At 44.9% G+C, this 26,411-nt stretch overlaps 1 protein-coding gene across 1 annotated transcript in view; it reads right to left on the bottom strand.

The window, feature by feature from the left end:
• LOC126162164 (uncharacterized) overlaps positions 1-26,411 on the bottom strand; it is a 78,869-nt gene that overhangs the window by 18,142 nt on the left and 34,316 nt on the right. The gene's annotated exons all lie outside the window — the stretch shown is intronic.

The raw sequence follows: 26,411 nt of genomic DNA, 5'->3' as shown, positions 1-26,411 counted from the left end.
CATTCGCTCCATCACTTTACAGACACAGCTGGTAAGCGAGATAGGTCGATAACTGGAAGGCAAGTGCTTGTCCTTCCCCGGCTTAGGAATCGGGACAACAATAGACTCGCGCCAGCATGCGGGAACATGTCCCTCAATCCAGATGAGATTGTATGGACGAAGAAGAAAACCTTTACCCGCAGGAGAGAGGTTCTTCAGCATCTGAATATGAATAGAATCAGGCCCTGGAGCGGAGGACCGTGATCGGCCAAGTGCGTTTTCGAGTTCCCGCATGGTGAATGGGGCATTATAACTTTCACAATTCGAGGAGCGGAAGTTAGGTGGCCTAGCCTCCTCTGCCTGTTTGTGGGGGAGGAAGGCAGGGTGGTAATGAGCGGAGCTCGAAACCTCTGCGAAAAAGCGGCCGAAGGCATTGAAGACAGCCTCAGGGGCCACAAGGACGTCATTTGCGACCTTCAAGCCAGAAACTGGTGAGTGGACCTTAGTGCCAGATAGCCGGCGCAGGCTACCCCAGACAACAGAAGGAGTAAAACTGTTTAAGGTGCTTGTGAAAGCAGCCCAGCTGGCTTTCTTGCTTTCTTTGATAATACGACGACACTGAGCACGTAATCGTTTATAATTGATACAATTCGCCACTGTAGGGTGGCGTTTAAATGTGCGTAAAGCACGTCGACGAGCACGTAAAGCGTCTCTACATGCTGCAGTCCACCAGGGGACCGGTACGCGACGTGGAGAAGAAGTAGGGTGAGGGATGGAATATTCAGCAGCAGCGAGAATGACTTCCGTGAGGTGTGCGACCTGACGATCGCAGCTTGTGAAGGTTTGATCCTGAAAGGTCGCCCTGGAAGAGAAGAGCCCCCAGTCTGCCTTGGAGATGGTCCAACTAGAGGAGCACGGGGAGGGGGTATGCTGCAGGAGATGGATAACACACGGGAAGTGGTCGCTCGAATACGTATCAGAAAGTGCATACCACTCAAACCAGCGTGCAAGTTGGGGAGTACATATACAGAGGTCTAAATGGGAATAGGTGTGAGATTTGTCCGAAAGAAAAGTAGGGGCGCCAGTATTGAGGCAGACAAGATTGAGCTGGTTGAAAAGGTCTGCTAACAAGGAGCCCCTCGGGCAGGATGCTGGAGAGCCCCAAAGGGGATGGTGGGCATTGAAGTCTCCAGTTACCAAAAATGGTGCAGGTAGCTGAGCAATAAGTTGCATCATGTCTGCCCTGGTAACGGTAGATGACGATGGAGTGTAAACGGTACAAAAGGAAAACGTAAAAGTGGGGAGAGTAATGCGGATGGCAACTGCCTGCAGGCCAGTGTGCAACGTGATGGGAGCGTAGTAAACCATCCCGGACCAGCAACACAACCCCTCTATGAGCCGGGATACCTACCACAGGGGGTAGGTCAAAACGCACAGAGGTGTGTGCCAAGGCAATTTGATCGCATGGGCGTAGCTTCGTTTCCTGGAGGGCTACGACGAGCGGACGGTGCAAGCGGAGCAGCAATGTCAAGTCCTCTCGGTTGGAGCGAATGCTGCGAATATTCCAGTGAATAAGTGCCGTCGTAAGAAAAGGAAGATGAAAGAAGGGGTCACCTCGAAGGCCGCTGAGGGCCTGGCTTCGAGCGAGCACTGCCGCCGCTATCAGTAGGCGGACAGTCATCGTCCATTGGGTCTATAGGTTCATCGGCCATCTCGGGAGGATGGCCGGGAGGGGGAGTTTCCTCCGCCGGTGAACGGCCAGATGTTCTGCTACCAGCGGTGCGGCCAGGCGACACGGATGACGGCCTGGGGCGGCAACCGCTGGGTGGCGCAGGAAAAGAAATGCGCCGTGGCGGAGAAGGAGAACTGTGCTTCCTATGAGCCTTTTTGGATGGACGTTTGGTGGAAGTACCGGTCGAAGGCTGGGAGGTCGAGGAACGTAGGAAGTCTGCACGGGATGGTTCCTTCTTGAAGGCCCGTGCATCTGACTTCGGGGTCTTCGTCTTAGCAGAAGCTGATGAAGGGGCTGGTGTCTGTGGGGTGATGGGAGGAAGAGGAGACGTCGACCGCGCGATCTTAGCACTGGCCGAACGGACGACCGTGGTGCTGAAGGTCAGATCGCATGTCTGGGTTGCTACCTCCCTGGTAGTCCGAGGAGAGGCGAGGACAGTACTGTATTTCCCCGCTGGGAGCAGCGCGGGCTTCCTACTAGTCAATAGCTTGCAAGCAGCCGAGGTGGACACTTTCTCTTTGACCCGAATTTCTTGGATACAGCGTTCTTCCTTATAGACAGGATAGTCGCGGGAGGATGCGGCATGGTCACCCTGACAGTTCACACAACGAGGAGACGGAGGTGGACAGTCACCCTCATGGGCATCCCTGCCCCCAAGTGACACATTTAGCCGCATTGGAACAAGACTGTCGAGTGTGATTGAAACGCTGACACTGGTAGCAGCGCGTAGGTGTCGGGACATAGGGGCGAACAGAAATAACCTCGTAGCCCGCCTTGATGCGCGATGGCAGCTTAACACTATCGAAGGTCAAGAAAAGTGTCCGGGTCGGTACAAGGTCATTGTTGACCTTTTTCATGACCCTATGGACAGCCGTCACGCCCTGCTCAGCGAGGAAAGATTGAATCTCCTCGTCAGTCAATCCGTCGAGGGAGCTAGTATAGACTACACCACGAGACGAATTCAAAGTTCGGTGGGCCTCCACCCGGACAGGGAACGTGTACAGGAGTGTGGCCCGAAGCAGTTTTTGTGCCTGAAAGGCACTCTCAGTTTCTAGTAATAAGGTACCGTTACGCAACCTGGTACAAGATTTGACAGATCCGGCTATGGCATCTACGCCCTTCTGGATAACGAAAGGGTTGACAGAGGAAAAATCCTTTCCGTCCTCAGATCGAGAAACGACGAGGAACTGTGGGGCAGACGGTAATACTTTTGTCACTGGTGGCTGGTCACGTTTACGTTTTTGGGCAGAAGTCAAAAGCGATGGAGTAGAATCCATTGTGGAAGAATCCCCCATGATTGCCAGCGTCTCCGATGGCGTGCTCCTTCCTTGTGGGGACCCTCTCAGAGGGCACTCCCGCCTTAGGTGAATGTTTACACCTCAGGTCACACCTCCCGAGAAACAGATGGAGGGACCGATCGGCATGATCAGAAGGTATCAGCTCAGGCAATCACCCCTCCCCGGGCCTGGCCTTTACCAGGGGGTACACGCGTGGCTTACATGTCTACCCAGGGCAGGGACTTACGCGTTACCCCGTCACCGGCTACGCGTGCGAACGCGTGGGTCGGCCTTCAGACACGCACAGGGAGGAAGGAAGAAGAGGAAAAAGAAGAGAGTGGGAGAAAGAGGACAGACTGTCTCAAACGCCGAGGCGGAGACCACAAAGGGCAATGAGAAAAAGGGCAATGAGAAAAAGGGCAATGAGAAAAAGGGCAATGAGAAAAAGGGCAATGAGAAAAAGGGCAATGAGAAAAAGGGCAATGAGAAAAAGGGCAATGAGAAAAAGGGCAATGAGAAAAAGGGCAATGAGAAAAAGGGCAATGAGAAAAAGGGCAATGAGAAAAAGGGCAATGAGAAAAAGGGCAATGAGAAAAAGGGCAATGAGAAAAAGGGCAATGAGAAAAAGGGCAATGAGAAAAAGGGCAATGAGAAAAAGGGCAATGAGAAAAAGGGCAATGAGAAAAAGGGCAATGAGAAAAAGGGCAATGAGAAAAAGGGCAATGAGAAAAAGGGCAATGAGAAAAAGGGCAATGAGAAAAAGGGCAATGAGAAAAAGGGCAATGAGAAAAAGGGCAATGAGAAAAAGGGCAATGAGAAAAAGGGCAATGAGAAAAAGGGCAATGAGAAAAAGGGCAATGAGAAAAAGGGCAATGAGAAAAAGGGCAATGAGAAAAAGGGCAATGAGAAAAAGGGCAATGAGAAAAAGGGCAATGAGAAAAAGGGCAATGAGAAAAAGGGCAATGAGAAAAAGGGCAATGAGAAAAAGGGCAATGAGAAAAAGGGCAATGAGAAAAAGGGCAATGAGAAAAAGGGCAATGAGAAAAAGGGCAATGAGAAAAAGGGCAATGAGAAAAAGGGCAATGAGAAAAAGGGCAATGAGAAAAAGGGCAATGAGAAAAAGGGCAATGAGAAAAAGGGCAATGAGAAAAAGGGCAATGAGAAAAAGGGCAATGAGAAAAAGGGCAATGAGAAAAAGGGCAATGAGAAAAAGGGCAATGAGAAAAAGGGCAATGAGAAAAAGGGCAATGAGAAAAAGGGCAATGAGAAAAAGGGCAATGAGAAAAAGGGCAATGAGAAAAAGGGCAATGAGAAAAAGGGCAATGAGAAAAAGGGCAATGAGAAAAAGGGCAATGAGAAAAAGGGCAATGAGAAAAAGGGCAATGAGAAAAAGGGCAATGAGAAAAAGGGCAATGAGAAAAAGGGCAATGAGAAAAAGGGCAATGAGAAAAAGGGCAATGAGAAAAAGGGCAATGAGAAAAAGGGCAATGAGAAAAAGGGCAATGAGAAAAAGGGCAATGAGAAAAAGGGCAATGAGAAAAAGGGCAATGAGAAAAAGGGCAATGAGAAAAAGGGCAATGAGAAAAAGGGCAATGAGAAAAAGGGCAATGAGAAAAAGGGCAATGAGAAAAAGGGCAATGAGAAAAAGGGCAATGAGAAAAAGGGCAATGAGAAAAAGGGCAATGAGAAAAAGGGCAATGAGAAAAAGGGCAATGAGAAAAAGGGCAATGAGAAAAAGGGCAATGAGAAAAAGGGCAATGAGAAAAAGGGCAATGAGAAAAAGGGCAATGAGAAAAAGGGCAATGAGAAAAAGGGCAATGAGAAAAAGGGCAATGAGAAAAAGGGCAATGAGAAAAAGGGCAATGAGAAAAAGGGCAATGAGAAAAAGGGCAATGAGAAAAAGGGCAATGAGAAAAAGGGCAATGAGAAAAAGGGCAATGAGAAAAAGGGCAATGAGAAAAAGGGCAATGAGAAAAAGGGCAATGAGAAAAAGGGCAATGAGAAAAAGGGCAATGAGAAAAAGGGCAATGAGAAAAAGGGCAATGAGAAAAAGGGCAATGAGAAAAAGGGCAATGAGAAAAAGGGCAATGAGAAAAAGGGCAATGAGAAAAAGGGCAATGAGAAAAAGGGCAATGAGAAAAAGGGCAATGAGAAAAAGGGCAATGAGAAAAAGGGCAATGAGAAAAAGGGCAATGAGAAAAAGGGCAATGAGAAAAAGGGCAATGAGAAAAAGGGCAATGAGAAAAAGGGCAATGAGAAAAAGGGCAATGAGAAAAAGGGCAATGAGAAAAAGGGCAATGAGAAAAAGGGCAATGAGAAAAAGGGCAATGAGAAAAAGGGCAATGAGAAAAAGGGCAATGAGAAAAAGGGCAATGAGAAAAAGGGCAATGAGAAAAAGGGCAATGAGAAAAAGGGCAATGAGAAAAAGGGCAATGAGAAAAAGGGCAATGAGAAAAAGGGCAATGAGAAAAAGGGCAATGAGAAAAAGGGCAATGAGAAAAAGGGCAATGAGAAAAAGGGCAATGAGAAAAAGGGCAATGAGAAAAAGGGCAATGAGAAAAAGGGCAATGAGAAAAAGGGCAATGAGAAAAAGGGCAATGAGAAAAAGGGCAATGAGAAAAAGGGCAATGAGAAAAAGGGCAATGAGAAAAAGGGCAATGAGAAAAAGGGCAATGAGAAAAAGGGCAATGAGAAAAAGGGCAATGAGAAAAAGGGCAATGAGAAAAAGGGCAATGAGAAAAAGGGCAATGAGAAAAAGGGCAATGAGAAAAAGGGCAATGAGAAAAAGGGCAATGAGAAAAAGGGCAATGAGAAAAAGGGCAATGAGAAAAAGGGCAATGAGAAAAAGGGCAATGAGAAAAAGGGCAATGAGAAAAAGGGCAATGAGAAAAAGGGCAATGAGAAAAAGGGCAATGAGAAAAAGGGCAATGAGAAAAAGGGCAATGAGAAAAAGGGCAATGAGAAAAAGGGCAATGAGAAAAAGGGCAATGAGAAAAAGGGCAATGAGAAAAAGGGCAATGAGAAAAAGGGCAATGAGAAAAAGGGCAATGAGAAAAAGGGCAATGAGAAAAAGGGCAATGAGAAAAAGGGCAATGAGAAAAAGGGCAATGAGAAAAAGGGCAATGAGAAAAAGGGCAATGAGAAAAAGGGCAATGAGAAAAAGGGCAATGAGAAAAAGGGCAATGAGAAAAAGGGCAATGAGAAAAAGGGCAATGAGAAAAAGGGCAATGAGAAAAAGGGCAATGAGAAAAAGGGCAATGAGAAAAAGGGCAATGAGAAAAAGGGCAATGAGAAAAAGGGCAATGAGAAAAAGGGCAATGAGAAAAAGGGCAATGAGAAAAAGGGCAATGAGAAAAAGGGCAATGAGAAAAAGGGCAATGAGAAAAAGGGCAATGAGAAAAAGGGCAATGAGAAAAAGGGCAATGAGAAAAAGGGCAATGAGAAAAAGGGCAATGAGAAAAAGGGCAATGAGAAAAAGGGCAATGAGAAAAAGGGCAATGAGAAAAAGGGCAATGAGAAAAAGGGCAATGAGAAAAAGGGCAATGAGAAAAAGGGCAATGAGAAAAAGGGCAATGAGAAAAAGGGCAATGAGAAAAAGGGCAATGAGAAAAAGGGCAATGAGAAAAAGGGCAATGAGAAAAAGGGCAATGAGAAAAAGGGCAATGAGAAAAAGGGCAATGAGAAAAAGGGCAATGAGAAAAAGGGCAATGAGAAAAAGGGCAATGAGAAAAAGGGCAATGAGAAAAAGGGCAATGAGGAAAAAGGGCAATGAGAAAAAGGGCAATGAGAAAAAGGGCAATGAGAAAGGCAATGAGAAAAAAGCAATGAGAAAAAGGGCAAGAGAAAAGGGCAATGAGAAAAGGGCAATGAGAAAAAGGGCAATGAGAAAAAGGGCAATGAGAACAAAGGGCAATGAGAAAAAGGGCAATGAGAAAAAAGGGCAATGAGAAAAAGGGGCAATGAGAAAAAGGGCAATGAGAAAAAGGGCAATGAGAAAAAGGGCAATGAGAAAAGGGCAATGAGAAAAAGGGCAATGAGAAAAAGGGCAATGAGAAAAAGGGCAATGAGAAAAAGGGCAATGAGAAAAAGGGCAATGAGAAAAAGGGCAATGAGAAAAGGGCAATGAGAAAAAGGGCAATGAGAAAAAGGGCAATGAGAAAAAGGGCAATGAGAAAAAGGGCAATGAGAAAAAGGGCAATGAGAAAAAGGGCAATGAGAAAAAGGGCAATGAGAAAAAGGGCAATGAGAAAAAGGGCAATGAGAAAAAGGGCAATGAGAAAAAGGGCAATGAGAAAAAGGGCAATGAGGAAAAGGGCAATGAGGAAAAAGGGCAATGAGAAAAGGGCAATGAGAAAAGGGCAATGAGAAAAAGGGCAATGAGAAAAAGGGCAATGAGAAAAAGGGCAATGAGAAAAAGGGCAATGAGAAAAGGGCAATGAGAAAAAGGGCAATGAGAAAAAGGGCAATGAGAAAAAGGGCAATGAAAGGCAATGAAAAGGGCAATGAGAAAAAAGGGCAATGAGAAAGGAATGAGAAAGGGCAATGAGAAAAAGGGCAATGAGAAAAAGGGCAATGAGAAAAAGGGCAATGAGAAAAAGGGCAATGAGAAAAAGGGCAATGAGAAAAAGGGCAATGAGAAAAAGGGCAATGAGAAAAAGGGCAATGAGAAGAAAAAAGGGCAATGAGAAAAAAGGGCAATGAGAAAAAGAGGCAATGAGAAAAAGGGCAATGAGAAAAAGGGCAATGAGAAAAAAGGGCAATGAGAAAAAAGGGCAATGAGAAAAAGGGCAATGAGAAAAAGGGCAATGAGAAAAAGGGCAATGAGAAAAAGGGCAATGAGAAAAAGGGCAATGAGAAAAAGGGCAATGAGAAAAAGGGCAATGAGAAAAAGGGCAATGAGAAAAAGGGCAATGAGAAAAAGGGCAATGAGAAAAAGGGCAATGAGAAAAAGGGCAATGAGGAAAAAGGGCAATGAGAAAAAGGGCAATGAGAAAAAGGGCAATGAGAAAAAGGGCAATGAGAAAAAGGGCAATGAGAAAAAGGGCAATGAGAAAAAGGGCAATGAGAAAAAGGGCAATGAGAAAAAAGGGCAATGAGAAAAAGGGCAATGAAAGAGAAAAGGGCAATGAGAAAAAGGGCAATGAGAAAAAGGGCAATGAGAAAAAGGGCAATGAGAAAAAAGGGCAATGAGAAAAAGGCAATGAGAAAAAGGGCAATGAAGAAAAAGGGCAATGAGAAAAAGGGGCAATGAGAAAAAGGGCAATGAGGAAAAAGGGCAATGAGAAAAAGGGCAATGAGAAAAAGGGCAATGAGAAAAAGGGCAATGAGAAAAAGGGCAATGAGAAAAAGGGCAATGAGAAAAAGGGCAATGAGAAAAAGGGCAATGAGAAAAAGGGCAATGAGAAAAAGGGCAATGAGGAAAAAGGGCAATGAGAAAAAGGGCAATGAGAAAAAGGGCAATGAGAAAAAGGGCAATGAGAAAAAGGGCAATGAGAAAAAGGGCAATGAGAAAAAGGGCAATGAGAAAAAGGGCAATGAGAAAAAAGGGCAATGAGAAAAAGGGCAATGAGAAAAAGGGCAATGAGAAAAAGGGCAATGAGAAAAAGGGCAATGAGAAAAAGGGCAATGAGAAAAAGGGCAATGAGAAAAAGGGCAATGAGAAAAAGGGCAATGAGAAAAAGGGCAATGAGAAAAAGGGCAATGAGAAAAAGGGCAATGAGAAAAAAGGGCAATGAGAAAAAGGGCAATGAGAAAAAGGGCAATGAGAAAAAGGGCAATGAGAAAAAGGGCAATGAGAAAAAGGGCAATGAGAAAAAGGGCAATGAAGGAAAAAGGGCAATGAGAAAAAGGGCAATGAGAAAAAGGGCAATGAGAAAAAGGGCAATGAGAAAAAGGGCAATGAGAAAAAGGGCAATGAGAAAAAGGGCAATGAGAAAAAGGGCAATGAGAAAAAGGGCAATGAGAAAAAGGGCAATGAGAAAAAGGGCAATGAGAAAAAGGGCAATGAGAAAAAAGGGCAATGAGAAAAAGGGCAATGAGAAAAAGGGCAATGAGAAAAAGGGCAATGAGAACAAGGGCAATGAGGAAAAAGGGCAATGAGAAAAAGGGCAATGAGAAAAAGGGCAATGAGAAAAAGGGCAATGAGAAAAAGGGCAATGAGAAAAAGGGCAATGAGAAAAAGGGCAATGAGAAAAAAGGGCAATGAGAAAAAGGGCAATCGAGAAAAAGGGCAATGAGAAAAAGGGCAATGAGAAAAGGGCAATGAGAAAAAGGGCAATGAGAAAAAGGGCAATGAGAAAAAAGGGCAATGAGAAAAAGGGCAATGAGAAAAAGGGCAATGAGAAAAAGGGCATGAGAGGGCAATGAGAAAAAGGGCAATGAGAAAAAGGGCAATGAGAAAAAGGGCAATGAGAAAAAGGGCAATGAGAAAAAGGGCAATGAGAAAAAGGGCAATGAGAAAAAGGGCAATGAGAAAAAGGGCAATGAGAAAAAGGGCAATGAGAAAAAGGGCAATGAGAAAAAGGGCAATGAGAAAAAGGGCAATGAGAAAAAGGGCAATGAGAAAAAGGGCAATGAGAAAAAGGGCAATGAGAAAAAGGGCAATGAGAAAAAGGGCAATGAGAAAAAGGGCAATGAGAAAAAGGGCAATGAGAAAAAGGGCAATGAGAAAAAGGGCAATGAGAAAAAGGGCAATGAGAAAAAGGGCAATGAGAAAAAGGGCAATGAGAAAAAGGGCAATGAGAAAAAGGGCAATGAGAAAAAGGGCAATGAGAAAAAGGGCAATGAGAAAAAGGGCAATGAGAAAAAGGGCAATGAGAAAAAGGGCAATGAGAAAAAGGGCAATGAGAAAAAGGGCAATGAGAAAAAGGGCAATGAGAAAAAGGGCAATGAGAAAAAGGGCAATGAGAAAAAGGGCAATGAGAAAAAGGGCAATGAGAAAAAGGGCAATGAGAAAAAGGGCAATGAGAAAAAGGGCAATGAGAAAAAGGGCAATGAGAAAAAGGGCAATGAGAAAAAGGGCAATGAGAAAAAGGGCAATGAGAAAAAGGGCAATGAGAAAAAGGGCAATGAGAAAAAGGGCAATGAGAAAAAGGGCAATGAGAAAAAGGGCAATGAGAAAAAGGGCAATGAGAAAAAGGGCAATGAGAAAAAGGGCAATGAGAAAAAGGGCAATGAGAAAAAGGGCAATGAGAAAAAGGGCAATGAGAAAAAGGGCAATGAGAAAAAGGGCAATGAGAAAAAGGGCAATGAGAAAAAGGGCAATGAGAAAAAGGGCAATGAGAAAAAGGGCAATGAGAAAAAGGGCAATGAGAAAAAGGGCAATGAGAAAAAGGGCAATGAGAAAAAGGGCAATGAGAAAAAGGGCAATGAGAAAAAGGGCAATGAGAAAAAGGGCAATGAGAAAAAGGGCAATGAGAAAAAGGGCAATGAGAAAAAGGGCAATGAGAAAAAGGGCAATGAGAAAAAGGGCAATGAGAAAAAGGGCAATGAGAAAAAGGGCAATGAGAAAAAGGGCAATGAGAAAAAGGGCAATGAGAAAAAGGGCAATGAGAAAAAGGGCAATGAGAAAAAGGGCAATGAGAAAAAGGGCAATGAGAAAAAGGGCAATGAGAAAAAGGGCAATGAGAAAAAGGGCAATGAGAAAAAGGGCAATGAGAAAAAGGGCAATGAGAAAAAGGGCAATGAGAAAAAGGGCAATGAGAAAAAGGGCAATGAGAAAAAGGGCAATGAGAAAAAGGGCAATGAGAAAAAGGGCAATGAGAAAAAGGGCAATGAGAAAAAGGGCAATGAGAAAAAGGGCAATGAGAAAAAGGGCAATGAGAAAAAGGGCAATGAGAAAAAGGGCAACGAGAAAAAGGGCAACGAGAAAAAGGGCAACGAGAAAAAGGGCAACGAGAAAAAGGGCAACGAGAAAAAGGGCAACGAGAAAAAGGGCAACGAGAAAAAGGGCAACGAGAAAAAGGGCAACGAGAAAAAGGGCAACGAGAAAAAGGGCAACGAGAAAAAGGGCAACGAGAAAAAGGGCAACGAGAAAAAGGGCAACGAGAAAAAGGGCAACGAGAAAAAGGGCAACGAGAAAAAGGGCAACGAGAAAAAGGGCAACGAGAAAAAGGGCAACGAGAAAAAGGGCAACGAGAAAAAGGGCAACGAGAAAAAGGGCAACGAGAAAAAGGGCAACGAGAAAAAGGGCAACGAGAAAAAGGGCAACGAGAAAAAGGGCAACGAGAAAAAGGGCAACGAGAAAAAGGGCAACGAGAAAAAGGGCAACGAGAAAAAGGGCAACGAGAAAAAGGGCAACGAGAAAAAGGGCAACGAGAAAAAGGGCAACGAGAAAAAGGGCAACGAGAAAAAGGGCAACGAGAAAAAGGGCAACGAGAAAAAGGGCAACGAGAAAAAGGGCAACGAGAAAAAGGGCAACGAGAAAAAGGGCAACGAGAAAAAGGGCAACGAGAAAAAGGGCAACGAGAAAAAGGGCAACGAGAAAAAGGGCAACGAGAAAAAGGGCAACGAGAAAAAGGGCAACGAGAAAAAGGGCAACGAGAAAAAGGGCAACGAGAAAAAGGGCAACGAGAAAAAGGGCAACGAGAAAAAGGGCAACGAGAAAAAGGGCAACGAGAAAAAGGGCAACGAGAAAAAGGGCAACGAGAAAAAGGGCAACGAGAAAAAGGGCAACGAGAAAAAGGGCAACGAGAAAAAGGGCAACGAGAAAAAGGGCAACGAGAAAAAGGGCAACGAGAAAAAGGGCAACGAGAAAAAGGGCAACGAGAAAAAGGGCAACGAGAAAAAGGGCAACGAGAAAAAGGGCAACGAGAAAAAGGGCAACGAGAAAAAGGGCAACGAGAAAAAGGGCAACGAGAAAAAGGGCAACGAGAAAAAGGGCAACGAGAAAAAGGGCAACGAGAAAAAGGGCAACGAGAAAAAGGGCAACGAGAAAAAGGGCAACGAGAAAAAGGGCAACGAGAAAAAGGGCAACGAGAAAAAGGGCAACGAGAAAAAGGGCAACGAGAAAAAGGGCAACGAGAAAAAGGGCAACGAGAAAAAGGGCAACGAGAAAAAGGGCAACGAGAAAAAGGGCAACGAGAAAAAGGGCAACGAGAAAAAGGGCAACGAGAAAAAGGGCAACGAGAAAAAGGGCAACGAGAAAAAGGGCAACGAGAAAAAGGGCAACGAGAAAAAGGGCAACGAGAAAAAGGGCAACGAGAAAAAGGGCAACGAGAAAAAGGGCAACGAGAAAAAGGGCAACGAGAAAAAGGGCAACGAGAAAAAGGGCAACGAGAAAAAGGGCAACGAGAAAAAGGGCAACGAGAAAAAGGGCAACGAGAAAAAGGGCAACGAGAAAAAGGGCAACGAGAAAAAGGGCAACGAGAAAAAGGGCAACGAGAAAAAGGGCAACGAGAAAAAGGGCAACGAGAAAAAGGGCAACGAGAAAAAGGGCAACGAGAAAAAGGGCAACGAGAAAAAGGGCAACGAGAAAAAGGGCAACGAGAAAAAGGGCAACGAGAAAAAGGGCAACGAGAAAAAGGGCAACGAGAAAAAGGGCAACGAGAAAAAGGGCAACGAGAAAAAGGGCAACGAGAAAAAGGGCAACGAGAAAAAGGGCAACGAGAAAAAGGGCAACGAGAAAAAGGGCAACGAGAAAAAGGGCAACGAGAAAAAGGGCAACGAGAAAAAGGGCAACGAGAAAAAGGGCAACGAGAAAAAGGGCAACGAGAAAAAGGGCAACGAGAAAAAGGGCAACGAGAAAAAGGGCAACGAGAAAAAGGGCAACGAGAAAAAGGGCAACGAGAAAAAGGGCAACGAGAAAAAGGGCAACGAGAAAAAGGGCAACGAGAAAAAGGGCAACGAGAAAAAGGGCAACGAGAAAAAGGGCAACGAGAAAAAGGGCAACGAGAAAAAGGGCAACGAGAAAAAGGGCAACGAGAAAAAGGGCAACGAGAAAAAGGGCAACGAGAAAAAGGGCAACGAGAAAAAGGGCAACGAGAAAAAGGGCAACGAGAAAAAGGGCAACGAGAAAAAGGGCAACGAGAAAAAGGGCAACGAGAAAAAGGGCAACGAGAAAAAGGGCAACGAGAAAAAGGGCAACGAGAAAAAGGGCAACGAGAAAAAGGGCAACGAGAAAAAGGGCAACGAGAAAAAGGGCAACGAGAAAAAGGGCAACGAGAAAAAGGGCAACGAGAAAAAGGGCAACGAGAAAAAGGGCAACGAGAAAAAGGGCAACGAGAAAAAGGGCAACGAGAAAAAGGGCAACGAGAAAAAGGGCAACGAGAAAAAGGGCAACGAGAAAAAGGGCAACGAGAAAAAGGGCAACGAGAAAAAGGGCAACGAGAAAAAGGGCAACGAGAAAAAGGGCAACGAGAAAAAGGGCAACGAGAAAAAGGGCAACGAGAAAAAGGGCAACGAGAAAAAGGGCAACGAGAAAAAGGGCAACGAGAAAAAGGGCAACGAGAAAAAGGGCAACGAGAAAAAGGGCAACGAGAAAAAGGGCAACGAGAAAAAGGGCAACGAGAAAAAGGGCAACGAGAAAAAGGGCAACGAGAAAAAGGGCAACGAGAAAAAGGGCAACGAGAAAAAGGGCAACGAGAAAAAGGGCAACGAGAAAAAGGGCAACGAGAAAAAGGGCAACGAGAAAAAGGGCAACGAGAAAAAGGGCAACGAGAAAAAGGGCAACGAGAAAAAGGGCAACGAGAAAAAGGGCAACGAGAAAAAGGGCAACGAGAAAAAGGGCAACGAGAAAAAGGGCAACGAGAAAAAGGGCAACGAGAAAAAGGGCAACGAGAAAAAGGGCAACGAGAAAAAGGGCAACGAGAAAAAGGGCAACGAGAAAAAGGGCAACGAGAAAAAGGGCAACGAGAAAAAGGGCAACGAGAAAAAGGGCAACGAGAAAAAGGGCAACGAGAAAAAGGGCAACGAGAAAAAGGGCAACGAGAAAAAGGGCAACGAGAAAAAGGGCAACGAGAAAAAGGGCAACGAGAAAAAGGGCAACGAGAAAAAGGGCAACGAGAAAAAGGGCAACGAGAAAAAGGGCAACGAGAAAAAGGGCAACGAGAAAAAGGGCAACGAGAAAAAGGGCAACGAGAAAAAGGGCAACGAGAAAAAGGGCAACGAGAAAAAGGGCAACGAGAAAAAGGGCAACGAGAAAAAGGGCAACGAGAAAAAGGGCAACGAGAAAAAGGGCAACGAGAAAAAGGGCAACGAGAAAAAGGGCAACGAGAAAAAGGGCAACGAGAAAAAGGGCAACGAGAAAAAGGGCAACGAGAAAAAGGGCAACGAGAAAAAGGGCAACGAGAAAAAGGGCAACGAGAAAAAGGGCAACGAGAAAAAGGGCAACGAGAAAAAGGGCAACGAGAAAAAGGGCAACGAGAAAAAGGGCAACGAGAAAAAGGGCAACGAGAAAAAGGGCAACGAGAAAAAGGGCAACGAGAAAAAGGGCAACGAGAAAAAGGGCAACGAGAAAAAGGGCAACGAGAAAAAGGGCAACGAGAAAAAGGGCAACGAGAAAAAGGGCAACGAGAAAAAGGGCAACGAGAAAAAGGGCAACGAGAAAAAGGGCAACGAGAAAAAGGGCAACGAGAAAAAGGGCAACGAGAAAAAGGGCAACGAGAAAAAGGGCAACGAGAAAAAGGGCAACGAGAAAAAGGGCAACGAGAAAAAGGGCAACGAGAAAAAGGGCAACGAGAAAAAGGGCAACGAGAAAAAGGGCAACGAGAAAAAGGGCAACGAGAAAAAGGGCAACGAGAAAAAGGGCAACGAGAAAAAGGGCAACGAGAAAAAGGGCAACGAGAAAAAGGGCAACGAGAAAAAGGGCAACGAGAAAAAGGGCAACGAGAAAAAGGGCAACGAGAAAAAGGGCAACGAGAAAAAGGGCAACGAGAAAAAGGGCAACGAGAAAAAGGGCAACGAGAAAAAGGGCAACGAGAAAAAGGGCAACGAGAAAAAGGGCAACGAGAAAAAGGGCAACGAGAAAAAGGGCAACGAGAAAAAGGGCAACGAGAAAAAGGGCAACGAGAAAAAGGGCAACGAGAAAAAGGGCAACGAGAAAAAGGGCAACGAGAAAAAGGGCAACGAGAAAAAGGGCAACGAGAAAAAGGGCAACGAGAAAAAGGGCAACGAGAAAAAGGGCAACGAGAAAAAGGGCAACGAGAAAAAGGGCAACGAGAAAAAGGGCAACGAGAAAAAGGGCAACGAGAAAAAGGGCAACGAGAAAAAGGGCAACGAGAAAAAGGGCAACGAGAAAAAGGGCAACGAGAAAAAGGGCAACGAGAAAAAGGGCAACGAGAAAAAGGGCAACGAGAAAAAGGGCAACGAGAAAAAGGGCAACGAGAAAAAGGGCAACGAGAAAAAGGGCAACGAGAAAAAGGGCAACGAGAAAAAGGGCAACGAGAAAAAGGGCAACGAGAAAAAGGGCAACGAGAAAAAGGGCAACGAGAAAAAGGGCAACGAGAAAAAGGGCAACGAGAAAAAGGGCAACGAGAAAAAGGGCAACGAGAAAAAGGGCAACGAGAAAAAGGGCAACGAGAAAAAGGGCAACGAGAAAAAGGGCAACGAGAAAAAGGGCAACGAGAAAAAGGGCAACGAGAAAAAGGGCAACGAGAAAAAGGGCAACGAGAAAAAGGGCAACGAGAAAAAGGGCAACGAGAAAAAGGGCAACGAGAAAAAGGGCAACGAGAAAAAGGGCAACGAGAAAAAGGGCAACGAGAAAAAGGGCAACGAGAAAAAGGGCAACGAGAAAAAGGGCAACGAGAAAAAGGGCAACGAGAAAAAGGGCAACGAGAAAAAGGGCAACGAGAAAAAGGGCAACGAGAAAAAGGGCAACGAGAAAAAGGGCAACGAGAAAAAGGGCAACGAGAAAAAGGGCAACGAGAAAAAGGGCAACGAGAAAAAGGGCAACGAGAAAAAGGGCAACGAGAAAAAGGGCAATGAGAAAAAGGGCAATGAGAAAAAGGGCAATGAGAAAAAGGGCAATGAGAAAAAGGGCAATGAGAAAAAGGGCAATGAGAAAAAGGCAATGAGAAAAAGGCAATGAGAAGTCAAGGGAAAGAGTAAGGAAGACAGTGAGGTGGAGAAGAGCAAGGAAAGGAACCAACAAAAGGAAGGAAGAAACGAGAAGTGAAAAACCAGAAAGACCACTATTATAGGTCGTGGAACCGTCTGTCTCCGGACGCAGGCGCTAACTACCCCCATGAGGGGGATGGACTCCTTTTAGTCGCCTCTTACGACAGGCAGGAATACCTCGGGCCTATTCTAATCCCCCGACCCGCAGGGGGGGCGGGTTCTAGATGAATGGTACGACGCTGACAGAAGTGCGTGACATGACTTTGCGGCTGAAATCTAGAAGACGAGGGCAAGAGCCCATCACTGCACCTTGTGGATGGCTCCCTGGAGGTGCCGCTCAGAAACAACAGTACTGGAGCAGCGGTATGAAATGCTGAAGTTGTCCGCATCCAGAGAATGTGAGACACAGGGCCAGATAGCCACTGCTAGACCGTTAATGGCCACTAAAAGTAGAGATTCATTACAGAGCCTTGCAGGACTCCATTCTCCTGGATATGGATGGAATTATGGGAGTCATCGACTTGGACATGGAAAGTATGGTGTGACAGAAGTTTTGCATGAAAATCGGGAGTGGTACCCAGAGACCCCACTCATACAATGTGGCAAGGATATGATGTTGCCAAGTCATGTCGTATGCTTTACCCAAGTCAAACAAGACAACAATCAGGTTTTGCCATCCAGAAAAGGCTGTTCGGATGGCAGACTCGAGGAACACAAGATTATCAGTGGTAGAGCGACCCTGGCAGAAGCTGCCATGACATGGAGCCAGCAAGTCAAATGACTCCAGGACCCAGCCCAACTGCCGGACATTCCAGCAGCTTACAAAGAACATAGATGAGGCTGATGGGTCGATAGCTATCTGCATCAAGCAGGTTTTAACCAGGTTTGAGCACCGGAATGATGGTGCTCTCCCGCCACTGTGATGGAAAGGCACTATCGCACCAGAGCTGGTTTAAGATGATGCGAAGATATTGCTTGTAGTCAGATGACAGATGTTTAATCATCAGGCTGCGGATGTGACCAGGCCCTTGAGATGGGTCGGAGCCATGTGCAAGGGCACTAAGGAGCTGCCACTCTGTAAATGGGGCGTTATAGGATTCACTGCAGTGTGTAGTGAACGAGAAGACATTCCCTTCCAGCCACCGTACACACAGCAAAATGACCACTTTAAGCAACCAAAAATCTATTTTCACACTTATAGATTAGGTCTAAACGTCCTTGTATTCTTCGCCTCAGGCAACTAGTCCATTGCACTTCTGTAGAATATCCTTAGTTACGTTGATAAAGGCGTGTGAGGGTCTGTCACGCAAGTTGCATTTGAAACTAAAGCATTATAACGAATTTTTTATCATCTCATGCGAAAATCTATGTATCACGGAGGTGGAAGCCACCGGTGTGTTCATTAGACAATGTTACAATTCATTTCTTTTTTTTACCCTTGTTAGTAGTAAATGACAATTGATAAAAATTATTTTTCCTTAGACTTCCAAAAAAGTTCTGCTTTGTACTGCTTTCGGTTCTAAATATTTACACTTTTGCATTTGTTGACTATTAGTATTGTAAATTCTAGGACCCTAACCAAGGCATTGCGACACCCGACTTTACAGGTAGTCTAAGTGGACCACGTCACTCTGAACTAAATATGAGGAAAATGGATCTAGTTTTAGTGTTAAAAAGGAGAACTTTTACAAACAATCACAGTCTAAGTGTATAGAACGATTAACAACTCATATTCGATAAATTTAGTGAATATAAACAGTCAAAAGAAAGCTAAGTATTTTAAAAGTGTCTCAAAATTGCTACAAAAGAAAAAATCCAATTGGAATATGGAAAGATTTACCAAATCCAATTCAGAATGGTTAAAAAAAGACTCTTGCCAGCTCTAAGCACTACAACCAAAAATAAAGATTTACACATGAAAAAATCCAGAGGAAGACCTGCAAAATCTTATGAAGAGAGCTCTCAATGATCAAAACAAAGAATAGGGCAACCAATTATCGCTGAGTCAACCCCAGAGCTTTTGTTTACTGCTGCTCAAAGTAGCCTTAGTAAGAGTGGAGAAAGAACAACTGCACAAGTAGTAAACTTAGCCCTAACCACAAGCCCTGGCAGATACAAACACATGAAACACATTCACAAAAAGCCATCATATTCAGTTAGGAAGCCTTACTCACCCATTGAAGCCTTAGCGCTCATTAACTGACATGGGAAAAGAATATTATATTCATTGGCAAAAAGGGGCGAAATCTCAAGGCGCGAACATCGATCCACCTCATTATGTGATAGCACAAACTAAGAAGCAATGTTACCCGAGTAACTATCATGGAGACCAAAATGCAGATTGCAGTTCAAGATATTTTGGACCACACAAACGACTTGCTCATGAACAGCAGGATGTACTTCTGTTACACCACAATCACACTGCAAACTCAGCAGTTGAAGTCATCTACAAGTGGGGCCTTGACAGTAGTGGTGGACATTCCATTTACAAATAATGTGTTGCCAGCAACTCACTGTATGGGGATACCAACATAATTCTATGTACTATAGTTTCATTGCAAATGTCAGAGGTCACAACGAATGGTAAACAGATTTTCTGGCAAAACCCGAGTCTTCCTTCATTGAGATATAATCACATCATTCGCCTGCAGATTGAAAAGGAGACAAAGGAATCAGTAAAACTCCATTACAAAGCAATTTAACAAATATCAAGTTTGTAGCCTACTGAGGTGACCCTTGGGGATAAATCTTGACACATTTAAAAATCACACTGCATGTACAATGATGGATGGAAAAGTGTGTAATGTGTGCAAGGCAACACCCAAAGAACTCTACAACCTTGACTTGCTTTTGCAAAAACAATATTCTACAACTAATTCATTTAAGTTTCGGATATCTGTTTTACCCTCATACCTTAGAGGTTACGAGTACTTGTTACATATATCATAAATTGGAACTGAGGCAGTGGCAAGCAAGAGGTAAAGAAGCCAAAATGTAAAAAGAAGAAATAACCAATAAATTCTATCGTGAAATGGGGTTAGTGGTGTACCAGCCCATGCAAGGAGGAGGTAACTCCTATGACGGGAATACTGCAAGAAAATGTTTTGCAGAGCCCATGAAATCTGCAACTATAACAGGTCTAGAGACCGAAATTATACAAATATTTGCAAACATCCTAAGCGTTTAGTCTTGTGGATTTAATGTTAATTCCAGTAATTTTTAAAATTATGCCTCTTAAACAGCAAAAATCTGTTTAGAAACGTACAAGTGGTACAAAATGAGTGCATCTGTGCACAAGCTGCTAATACATGGTGCAGACATGATAAAGGAACTACCTTTGCCTGTGGGGCTTTTTTCAGAAGATGTCTTGGAATCTAGTCAGAAAGAATAAAAAGGCTTAAGACATTTCCATACCAATACAGATATTGTCCACTGGATGCTGATAGGATCTGAAGCTATCATTGCGTCCAAGAGGAAGAGGCACATTAAAAACAGAAAACCATTTCCTAAGGAGGAACCGTTAATGTTAGAAGAACTTCTTGTGAAAATGCTTGAAGATAATGGTGATGAAGAAACAATGGACGACAATGATGGAACAATGGATGGTTATGATGAGAGATACGGTCTTACTGTCTGTAAACTTTAAAAATGAGAAAGTAGAATGAAAATCAAATATATTTTACTTAGCCACCTACAAATCACCTTTTAGCTTGGTAGGTACTTTCAGAATCTTGTCAAGTCTGAATACACATCAACCCTAAGGTCAGAAGCCTTTCTAAGTGTAAATGCACATAATATTAAACATATTTGAATTTTGGCCACCTACCTAAAGTGGTCATTTTGCCATGTGTGTGCTGTTTGAGTATGTGAAAGGCTGGGGGGTAATTCTCCAACCCAGAGGATTGAGATAAAGTGCTCGGCAATCGCGTTTGCATCAGCACATAACTCACCATTTATGGTAACACCGGGCACAGCTGTTGGTGCCTGTATAAAAAAACACGATCTTTGCCCAGACATGGGAGTGTGATGTGTGGCACCCAATGGTGGAGACATCTCGCCCAACACTCCTTCCATTGCTTGATAAGGTAGCAAACACTGGCACGGAGCCATTTAAAGGCTATGAGGTGCTCCAGGGAAGGGTGCCACTTATGCCGCTATAGAGCTCACCTACGTTCTATAATTGCTTCAGCGACATCAGGCGAGTACCAAGGGACTGCCTTACATCTAGGGGACCCTAAAGAGCAAGGGATCACGTTTGCTGCTGCAGAAACAATTGTGCTAGTCACCTCCTCAACCATCACATCAATGTCACCGTGTGGAGGAGATTCAGCAGTAACAGCAGAGGTGATAGTTCCACAGTCCGCCTTGTCCAAAGCCCATCTGGGCAGGCGTCCTTGTGCGTGACGCTGGGGCAGTGACAGGAAGATGGAGCAGTGGTCACTACCACACAGGTAGTCATGTGCTCTCCAGTGGATAGATGGGAGAAGTCCTGGGCTGCAAATTGATAAACCAATGGCTGAATAACTACCATGAGCCACACTGAAATGTGTGGTGGCCCCAGTATTTAAGAGGCTGAGGTCTAACCGCGACAGTAAAGTTTCAACATCTCTGCCTCGGCCAGTAAGCATGGTACCACCCCACAAGGGGTTATGGGCGTTAAAATCTTCCAGAAGTAGGAAAGGTTTAGGGAGTTTATCAATCAGTGCAGCTAATGCATTCAGGGAAACTGTACCATCTGGAGGAAGATATACACTGCAGACAGTTATTTCCTCCGTCATCCTTATTCTGACAGCCACAGCTTCAAGAGGGGTTTGAAACTGCACAGTTTCACTATGGACCGAGTTTAGGACAAATGAAAATTCCACCAGACACTATTATAGTCACTGTGGTTCCTGTAATATCCCTTATAGCTGCAGAGGGCAGGGGTCCGCATTGCTGGGAACAGGTTTCCTGGAGGGCAATGCAGATAGCAGATGTAAAGCTTAACAGTTGCCGTAGCTCAGCCAGGCAGTGGAAAAAACTGCCGCAATTCCACGGGAGGATGACATCCTGAGACTGGGAAGGCATGAAAGATTCAATGAGGCAGTTTACGCCTCAGTCACCTACTGCCACCAATTTATTGCCCGAGCAGTTTATATCCATTGTATCTGATGGTCTGGCGAGATCTAGGTCCTCAGCAGACACCAAAATCTCCACCCCAACCTCAGCTGCAGAGCTTGTAGATAGTGGTGGTGTGGGTGCCACCGCAATTTCCTTGGTCTTGGGGTTGCTTTTTTTCCTCTGCTCTCTTGCTGCAACTTGGGTTTCCCTGGCCGGGAGGGCTTCACTGGCAGTCTCCAGGACCGAGGATGAGCGTGAAGCCCTAGGACCAGCAGTTTTTGGGTTCTTCAGCCACTGGCGGGTGTTGTCCTTCCCACCAGAAGACACCTGGGAAGGGAGTGACCCAAGGGATCCCTTCCCAGTGAGAGAAGCCGGAGAAGACTTACACATCTCCGGCTTAGAAGTGGGGACAGACATCCCGATGGAGGGGGGGGGGGGGCGTGTTGCTCCCGTAGGTAGGTGGTGCAGGAGCAACAGGGAGGGAAATCCCCCTCCCCACCATCAAGGGGCAGGTGTAGTCTTCCAGCTCTTGAGAGGTGACCTGGGTTGGTGGAGCCGATTGTGCCAGAACTGTTGTAGCGGCAGCGTAAGACGTCATATGCACAGGATGCAGGCGTTCAAATTTTTTCTTAGCCTCAGTGTAGGTCAGTCGGTCCAGGGTCTTTTACTCATGATTTTCCTTTCTTTTTGGAGAATTCTGCAGTCAGGTGTGCAAGGCGAATGGTGCTCTTCACAACTGACAAAGATGGGAGGCAGGGCACATGGTGTATTGGGATGTGATGGGTGTCCACAATCTCAGCATGTGACACTGGAAGTACAGTGGGAAGACATGGCCGAACTTCCAGCACTTAAAGCACACATTGGGGGAGAAATACAGGGCTTTACATCACACTGTAGACCATCACCTTGACCTTCTCAGGCAATGTATCACCCTCAAAGGCAAAGATAAAGGCACCGGTGGCAACCTGATTATCCTTCGGACTCCGTGGACATGCCGGATGAAATGTGCACTTTGCCGCTCTAAACTGGGCACAGATTATCGGACTGCAAAAGAAGGTCTGTGAAATATGATACCCTGGACCATATTTAAGCTCTTATGGGGCATGATGGTTACAGAAACATCCCCCAGCTTGTAACTCCTGTGACTGGGCAGATGATGCTGTTTTGATGAAGACTGACCCAGATCTCATTTTTGACAAGCCCTCCACCTCCTGGAATTTGTCCTCTAAATGCTCAACAAAAAAAATGTAGGCTTCATCATCATGAAAGATGACCCATCAGCTCTCGAATGTACAAGGTACCAGAGTGAATAAGATCTGCTGCCAACCTTAGCCTGAGGTTCCTCCCATGGTGTGGCCAGAGAGGGGAACGATTTGGGGTTGTACTTCTGTGCATTGAATTGAGCTTGTGAACACTTAGAGACTGCTGGTGTTTCACCACCAGCAAGAGATGGACTACATTTCATGTAATCCACCCTGATGTCACCCACTCCGACCAGGGGGCCCTCCCCACAGGTGCCACCCAGCCGCAGCAAAGGCCACCTGGCAGGCTGGCCATTGCAAGGAGTCCCGATGCCTCAGGGGGATAGGCATCCACCCCCTTGGCATACGTGGGGAGTTAACGGTGCAGGCATCAGCAGAACAATCCCTGTGTGGTCAGGGGGGATTCGACGAACAGGCAGCCGCACCACAACGGACTGGCTACCATGCTGGTTATCGGGTGCAAAGAAGTCTACAGTCATCGTTTATGCAGAAATCGACACTGCATAGTTCATGGCAAAAAACACACCCAGGAAGGTGTATTCATCCAAGGGATGGAGAATGGGCAGGACTGCAATGCGATGACGAGAAAGTGGGCTAAAGACCTCAATGCACGATGGACACTATGCCCCATTCCCGAATTGGCTCGCTCTTGGGGAAAATTTTGAATGGAGGTCAAACCCTACAGGGGACCATCACATAAAGGCCAATAGACGTGAAATTTCTTTTAGTCACCTTGTACAACAGCCAGGAATACCTTGGGCCTATTCTAACCCCCGGACCCACAGGGGGTGGGGGGGTGGGGGCTGAGGAAGGTGGTGCAGGAGCAACGGAGGAGGGGGAGAGGGGAGCACCATCAAGTTGGCAGGTGTAGCCTTCAGGTTCCGAGAGCTGATGAATTCGTGTAACATAGCAGCGGTGTATGAGGTGGTCATAGCCACAGGATGCAGGCACTCATTTTCTCTTAGCCTCAGTGTAGGTCAGTCAGTCAGTCAATCCGTCCAAGGTGTTGAATTCCATTACTTTCCTCTCTTTTTGTAAAATCCTGCAGTCTGGTGAGTGAGGTGAATGATGCTCTCCGCAGTTGACATAGATGGAAGGTGGGGCACATGGATTATTGGGATGTGATGGACATCCACAATCAACAAGTGATGTTTGAAGTACAGTGGGAAAACATAAGGCCAAACTTCCAGTACTAAAGCACTGTTTTGGGGGCAGGGCGGGGGGGGGGGGGGGGGGGGAGGAGGAGGAGGAGGAGGAGGAGGAGGAGGAGGAGGAGGTGGTGGTATATATGGCTTGAGATTGCAGCAGTAGACCACCTTTACCTTCTCAGGTAAGATGTCACCCTCAAAGGCCAGGATGAAGGCAGCAGAGGCAACCTGATTGTCCCTCAGACCCCGATGGATGCATTTCACGAAATGAATTGGCATGCAGCTTGTCGCCTGACTCCAAAAGAAGGTCCCTGTGGAAGATAATACCTTGGACCATATTTAAGCTCTTATGTGGTGTGATGATAACAAACATCTCCCAACTTGTTACAAGAGAGTTAAGTCCGTGACTGGGTAGAGGATGCTGTTTTTATAAAGACTGATCCAAATCGCATTTTGGACAAGCCCTCCACCTCTCCAAACTTCTCCTCTAAATGCTAAACAAAGAACTGTAGCTTCATCGAAACAAAGGAGTCCCCATCAGTTCTCATACATATGAGGTACCAGGGTGAGTAAGGTTTGCTGCCATCCTTAGCCTGGTGTTCCACACATGGTGCGACCAGGGAGGGAATTATTTAAGGTTGTACTTTCTTGCATTTCACTGAGACTTAAAGCTTAGAGACTGCTGGTGTTTTATCACCAGCAAGAAAGTGAGAGTAGGAAGGAAAAACTCAATTGTAATTTCTGACTGATTTGCTGTTTTCTTATTTGTGGTTTGCTATTTTATGTTTTTATGATTTCTTAATCTGACATATGAAAGTTTCATGATAAGAATACAATAATATTTCTCATATTCATTACTTTATTTATTGTATTTGTATGTTATAATGTTCCTGATAACAGTGGAAAGAGTGCTGCAACTTAGTAAAGAAATGCAATTTTGTCATATGATGACATGTTGGAGACCGTGGCTGTTTTTGAAGACAAATGTTGATGGTGTCAGGACAGCAACCAGCCACAAATTTACTTTGAGTTCCTTTATTCAAAGGAAACCGTTACCGGTTTCGAATCGTTGCGATTCATCATCAGACGGTTTACACGCTTTCTTTCTGACATTTGGTGTGTTTTTATACATTAATTGTCCTAAAATATAAATAAAACATAATTACAAACACGCCACACACACAGATGGTTGCGTTGCAGATTTTCGTTGCATGTGACTTACGTGAAACGTCGGTTTCGAGTGATTGTTTCCATAACGTTCATCCAATCGATGTAAATCCATTTCCACTGCATCCTCGTTGTTGCACACGTAATAGTTCTCACTGTACACTGTCACTGAGATCATTCCACCCACACACCACATGTTTTGGCACATACAAAGAGTTTACAAACATATGGGTGTCACAGATGCTATGATATATCGTAAATTTGACAATGATGTCCTATGTTTGGAAAGGATCATATATTGTTTTACAAAACTGTAATGTCTTTTACTTTAGTACAGAGAGAGATCGATTTTTTTTTTTTTTCCTTTTTCATCTGTTATTGCTAATTTAATTTACTGGAAATGTTCCCTTACGAAGTTGTTTGACACTTTTCAGAGATCCAGTAATACCTTCCAGCGACTTTTGAATATAGAAAGGGGAAATCTTCTCAAAGCTTCCCCGTTTCACTTTATTACAATGGAAGTGTTATGGCACACTAACACCCTGTTACTATCACTCAGATTTCTTTTCAGGAGGACTCACAAACCGAGCTCTTTAAGGAGTGGGTGTAGGTGCTGCCTGACTTTACACTCGCCACATCTGGAGTAGTTTCATGAGGCAGTTTTATAGCAATCTCACGAGATGCTAGGGAAACCACTGTTGCCCCAGGCAGAGCCCTACATGCCTGAGCAAGCCTTGTACAACTGGAGGGGTGGCAGGTGCCCCAGAGGTTGCCCACTACCTCAACAGCCATTCACCTCAGCATGTAGCACACTGCGGTTGAGGTGTTTTTATAGAGGGGTGTACCTTCCTTGCAGTCCAGGCAGTGAAGCCAAGACACCCATTCTCTGGAACACACACCATTCCACCACTGTGCCACATGGTCTCTGAAGTATAACCAGAGCTTATGGCGACAGGACTCGTGGCACTTACCAGTCCCCAGTTCAGGAACCCCAAGGTCACAAAGCCTGTACTCAGCAAACAAATGTTGAGCCCTTAAGAGGATGAAAATATTGTCTTTGTCGAGTAGTCATGTTTTCAGTTAAAGGAGCATTTGCTCAATCTGATGTTGCAGAATTTCTAAAAGAATGAGGAAAAAATCTTACTGAATTAGCTACATTTATTTTTGTATGGGTCAATAGCCTGTTGCATGTCTTTCTATTGGATGACACTTTAGCAACTTTTGTGTACCTAATCTACCCTGGTTGCTGAACTGGGGAAATGGGGATCTACAGTTTGACATGAAATCCAACCAACTTTTTGTGTCTTGCAACTCCTTACATTATAGAGGTGAAGGCTACATTAAAACAGACTGAAAAACCCATGAACCAATGAAAGTTATCAGACACACAGGTTACCCATAGAATACTGAGATTGATAGGTATATAGATATTTCATCTACAGGTTGTGGTGACTGAGTTTGTGACTTATGACTACATTGACTTAGAAACAAATTATTTACACCACTGAAGGACAGACTTAGTATGTGACAAATTTCAACTTGGAACTTTTACCCTTCCCTGAGAAAAAGGGGTCTTCAACACAGAATTCCTCTGAAGGTTCTGTTTTTACTGTCAGGTATGGAACCCCAATAACAACCTTAAGATTATATGAACAACTTAAAGCAACATATGTTCACCATCACAAACAGCATA

This window comes from Schistocerca cancellata, chromosome 1 (assembly GCF_023864275.1).
Source record: "Schistocerca cancellata isolate TAMUIC-IGC-003103 chromosome 1, iqSchCanc2.1, whole genome shotgun sequence".
Lineage (NCBI taxonomy): Eukaryota > Metazoa > Arthropoda > Insecta > Orthoptera > Acrididae > Schistocerca > Schistocerca cancellata.
Note: the sequence above shows the minus strand (reverse complement) of the source record. Positions and strands in the feature narration are given on the sequence as shown.